Source organism: Gigantopelta aegis, chromosome 9 (genome assembly GCF_016097555.1).
Source record: "Gigantopelta aegis isolate Gae_Host chromosome 9, Gae_host_genome, whole genome shotgun sequence".
NCBI classification, from domain to species: domain Eukaryota; kingdom Metazoa; phylum Mollusca; class Gastropoda; order Neomphalida; family Peltospiridae; genus Gigantopelta; species Gigantopelta aegis.
Window position 1 is genome coordinate 9,049,080 of NC_054707.1, and position 5,261 is coordinate 9,054,340.

A 5,261-nucleotide genomic window follows, 5' to 3' on the forward strand; every position below is an offset into this window, starting at 1 on the left:
GGCACTGGCTGCAAAGAGAAATATCCCAATGAGCCCACCGACGGGGATCGTTCCTAAACCGATCGCGCATCAATGCGCTTTATCATTGGGCTACGTCCCGCCCCTTTTGGTCGTTAAAGTGACATTCCTGAGTTTGCTGCATTGTAAGATGTTTATACGATTAAACTTACATATTATATATTTTGTTGTTTAGAATATAAGTGTCTGTATATTCAATGTGTTTCTGGTCGTATTAGTATTTATAAGAAGCCCAAAATAGATTTTGTCTTCAAATAATTTCGTACGTACGAAAAAACAATATTTTAGAAAATAAAATGAAATTTAACCTAGTACAAATATTAGAACGATCAGAAACACGTTTAATATACAGCCACTAATATTTTATGCAGAAAAATATAGCTGATATGTAATTACAGTCGTTAAAAAGTCTGTTAGTCAATAACATCTTAAAAATTGTATCAAACTCAGGAATGTCCCTTTAATGAAGGCCTTATTAGCCGAAAAGGGAGCAGGACGTAGCCCGGTGGCAAAGCGTTCGCCTGATGCGCGCGCGGTCCGTCTAGGATTGATTCCCGTGTGTGGACCCATTGAGCTATTTCTCGTTCCAGCCAGTGCACCACGACTGGTATATCAAAGACCATAGTATGTGCTATCCTGTTTATGGGATGATGCATATAAAAAATCCCTTGCTACTAATGGAAAAGAATGTAGCAGATTTCCACTCTTAAGACTCTATCTCAGTAACCGATAATTAATAAATCAATGTGGTGTCGTTAAACAAAACAAACTTTAACTCTAAGACTGTACGTCAAAATAACCAAATGTTTGACATCCAATAGCCGATAATTAATAAATCAGTGCCCTAGTGGTGTCGTTAAACAAAACAAACTTTAACTCTAAGACTGTACGTCAAAATAACCAAATGTTTGACATCCAATAGCCGATAATTAATAAATCAATGTGGTGTCGTTAAACAAAACAAACTTTAACTCTAAGACTGTACGTCAAAATAACCAAATGTTTGACATCCAATAGCCGATAATTAATAAATCAGTGCCCTAGTGGTGTCGTTAAACAAAACAAACTTTAACTCTAAGACTGTACGTCAAAATAACCAAATGTTTGACATCCAATAGCTGGTGATTAATAAGTCAGTGCTCTAGTGGTGTCGTTAAACAAAACAAACTTTATTAGCCATAAACATCTTAGTAAGGTAGTGGGGGCGGGACATAGCCCAGTGGTAAAGCGTTCGCTTGATGCGCGGTCGGTTTGGGATCGATGCCCGTCGGTGGGCTCATTGGGGTATTTCTCGTTCCAGTCAGTGCACCACGAGTGGTATATCAAAGGCCGTGGTATGAGCTATCCTGTCTGTGGGATTGTGCATGTAAAAAATCCCTTGCTACTAATGGAAACATGTAGCGGGTTTCCTCCTTAAGACTAATATGTCAAAATTACCAAATGTTTGACATTCAATAGCCGATGATTAATAAATCAATGTACTCTTGTGGTGTCGTTAAACAAAACAAACAAACTTACTGTGGTAGCAAACTTGGGACAATCCGTTTAACAACAAACACATTATTAGCATATTCAAGTTTATATCTCTCCAAAGGCTATTTCTGACAGTATCATAACTTTTACCGCCAAAAGTTCTATGGGACTTAGTCTAATGGATGACTGCTAGGATGATAATACTAACCTTTGTATATAAAAAATAAAGTCAGTGATAATTGTTCATACCGTTTTATTAACGAAATTATATTTAAAAAAATCCTAATCGATGCGATATTTCTTCTGACATCTATCTGATGAGAACGCGAAGATCATGTCACGTATCCACACCGGAAAGTTACGTTTGTCTTACAACCCTCCGCCCAGCATGGAGAGCATGAAGTATCGTTGATACCATGGCTGGACTTGGTAAGCTGAAGGAATAAAACACAAACAAATATCATAATGTCAGAAGCAATATTACTAGTATTATTGTGGGTTTCTTCTTCTTTTTGGGGTGTGTTTTTTGTTGTTATTTCTTTGGTAACAAAATACATGTATTATGTATATGTTTTATTCATTCGTCTTTTTGTAACTAAGCTATTTCAATTATAGTCGATGATGTTTAATTTATGCATTTACTTACGAATGTCGTGTTGTGAGAAAAAGATCCGCACAAAACCTCTTACCCCCACACCCTCAAACAATTAACATAAAACATACGAATATTATGACATCAGTATTAAAGGGAATAACCTTTTGTTATTTTATTCACTAACTGTAAAACGTTTAACAATATATTATTAACTAACTGAACAACGTATCGTAGAAATAGTCGTATTTTATCTATCTATCTATCTATCTATCTATCTATCTATCTATCTATCTATATATAATAGTGTATATCCTAGATCTAACTAGCTCACTCCCACCCTCCCCCCGAAACCCCCCCCCCAAAAAAAAAAAAGAAAGAAAAAAAGATAGAAAAAACCAAAAACAACCAAACTCGCTTAAAAAATCTATCTATCTATCTATCTATCTATCTATCTATCTATCTATATAGTAGTGTATATCCTAAATTTAACTAGCTCACTCCCCCCAAAAAAAAACCTCAGAAAAAAAGATAAAAAAAACCCCAACAACCAAACTCGCTTAAGAATTCACACAAAAAAAATCAACCAGTCAACGGTTAAAGACGTGATGACATCCACCGAAGATTCAAGGACAGTTGTCTCGTCGGGAAATATATCCAAAGCAAGGAATTGGTAGAAGAGTAACGTTATAGAATATGCAATGTTTAAAAAAAAAAAAAACCCTGAAATATTAAAGCACACAACAAAGACAACAATCACCTAAATTTAACTCCAGCTGTGGCGAGAGACCACTCGATGTCAGCATACACCAAAAGGTACTTACGTTTGATACACGCCTTGCCGTCGGGACTGACGACGAAGCCGTACTGTTGGAAACACCTACACCGGTACGAGCCGACCAGGTTGCGACAGTAGCCGTACTGACACAGCGGAGACGTCGTGCTCAGGCACTCGTTTACATCTGGAACAGAAACCAGATTATCAAATTCTATATTTCCTCTTCAATTCTTTAAAGCCTAAGGTTGTTTTTTTACTAATAATATATTTAATTCTTATTCAAAACTAAGAAATCCTTTTATTTTTGTGAGCTTAAAATTTCGTGGTTTTGATAAAATACACATTTCGTTGTGTACCTGTACTTAAATTCGTGAATCGAACAGGTAGTGTCAAAAATTCACTTCATATGCATAGTATGTATTATATTTGCGTTGTATTCTTAAATTCGTTAACTGCACTAGTCCACGAAACCCAAATTTTGTTTTGTTTAACAACACTACTAGAGACATTGATGTATTAATCATGAGCTATTGGTTGTCTAACATTTGGTTATTTTGACGTATAGTTTTAGGGAGTAAACCCGCCACATTGTCCCATTTTACCTTTAGTAGCAACACATCTTTTATATGCACTATCCCACAGATAGGATAGCACATACCACGGACTTTGATATACCAGTCGTGGTGAACTGGCTGAAACGAGAAATAGTCCAATGGGCCCACCGACGGGGATCAATCCTAGACAGACTGCGCATCAAGCGAGCGCTTTACCATTGGGCTACGTCCCTAGACCACGAGGACAACTATTTTCACGTTACTTGATTTCTTTACATAGACACGAAAACAAACTCAAACCCTAACAGTTTTCAAATAGAATTCATCTAAAAGGCACGAAGTTTAGTCATTTCAATGTTAAACAAGCCTATGTATGTTTTGAATGCATCTTCTTTCTGCTATCCATATCTAAGACTATTTGTATAACAAAAGATCAGGCCCCGAGGCCAGGTGTGAATGTCAATATAGCTAGTTTCATTAAATTTAACCAATGTATTTTTGGTCTGTATTACAAGTGGAATGTATTCCATCTTTGTGTGATAATTATTATGAAAAATGTTCCCCAAAATACATGTAATATCTCCATATATATTCAGCATATTGAATTAATTTTGCTAATCATTTATTTATTACGGTATATTATTATATTAAATAATATTTTAATTTTATTTAATTTTTACAATAATTTCCGTCGATGTCTACCGATAGCAAGATCAAAAGAAGCATCATTTTGGTACACACTAGAGTGAAATGTGTGTTATAAAAATAACTTTAGATATTAACAGCATAAAGAAGTTGAAAATTGTTGTTCATGAAATAAACTTTTTTACTAGAAATGGTAAAGGAGAAATATCTGCTCTTACCAATGCACTTGCTGGTGATAAGTGACTGTTGGTAACCTTGGTAACATACACACTTAGACACCCCCGCGGCCGCTGTTGCAAGGCACTGGCCACCGATGTCACATCCTAGAAACACCCAAGCAGATACAGATATGTGTTAGTTCTGTCTTACTGGTAAATAAGAACTAAACATGCCAAAATAACACACCAGACATATATATGTTTTCATGTCAGTCAATTTTAAGATAACAAATAAACACATTAAATATTCATTTGTATTATTATATATAAAGTAATGTCTTATCTTATATATAGCAGCGAAGTAATCTGGCAGAAGATAGCGAAGAGACAATAAAGAAACGATTAGTGGCGCAATAATGACCGACACCGGTCTGATCGTCCGGTTTCAGAGGTACAAATTGCAATACATAACGCACTTGGGACTGAATTATTAAAGATGAAAGGTCCTTAAAACATGTCCAAGATATGGAATTTTTAACATAGGCTACAATAGTCAACGATGTACAATTCGGCAGATAACAATGGAACACTAGTACCTTGATAAGCTTAACTGTTAAAACAAAACCCCAAACATTTCTTAAGTTTTCAAAATGTTATATGTACATACGTACATGTAATATGTTCCAAATATGTTTGTGTTATGTGTTCGTAAAAGCTCAACAAGTATACCGTTGCTTTTTAAATACAATGTCACGATTGTTAAATCAACAGTAAAAATAAAAATGGTTGCAATTGCTATTTCTTAACACCCCAGTAAATCGGACACCTCTATAAACCCCTATATTTGGAATAAAAAATGTATTATGCAAGCCTCTGGCGAGCATAATACATTGTTTTTATTCCTAATATATTTTATTATCGATACCGAAACACAGTGTAATAATCTCTTTATCATATAATATCAAGCTTGATACAACATGTTTTTGTAAACTGTATAAGCAACTTTAATTCCAGTTAGGTATTACGCGATATTCAAATGCCGT

The 5,261-nt window shown here is 35.1% G+C and overlaps 1 long non-coding RNA gene across 1 annotated transcript; it reads right to left on the reverse strand.

Moving 5' to 3' along the window:
• Positions 1-1,787: 1,787 nt before the first annotated feature.
• Positions 1,788-4,352, reverse strand: LOC121380663. Its single transcript, XR_005958989.1, has 3 exons — positions 4,279-4,352; positions 2,908-3,045; positions 1,788-1,925 (listed from the first exon to the last, which is right to left on the reverse strand). It is a non-coding gene; the product is annotated as an uncharacterized LOC121380663 (long non-coding RNA).
• Positions 4,353-5,261: the final 909 nt, after the last annotated feature.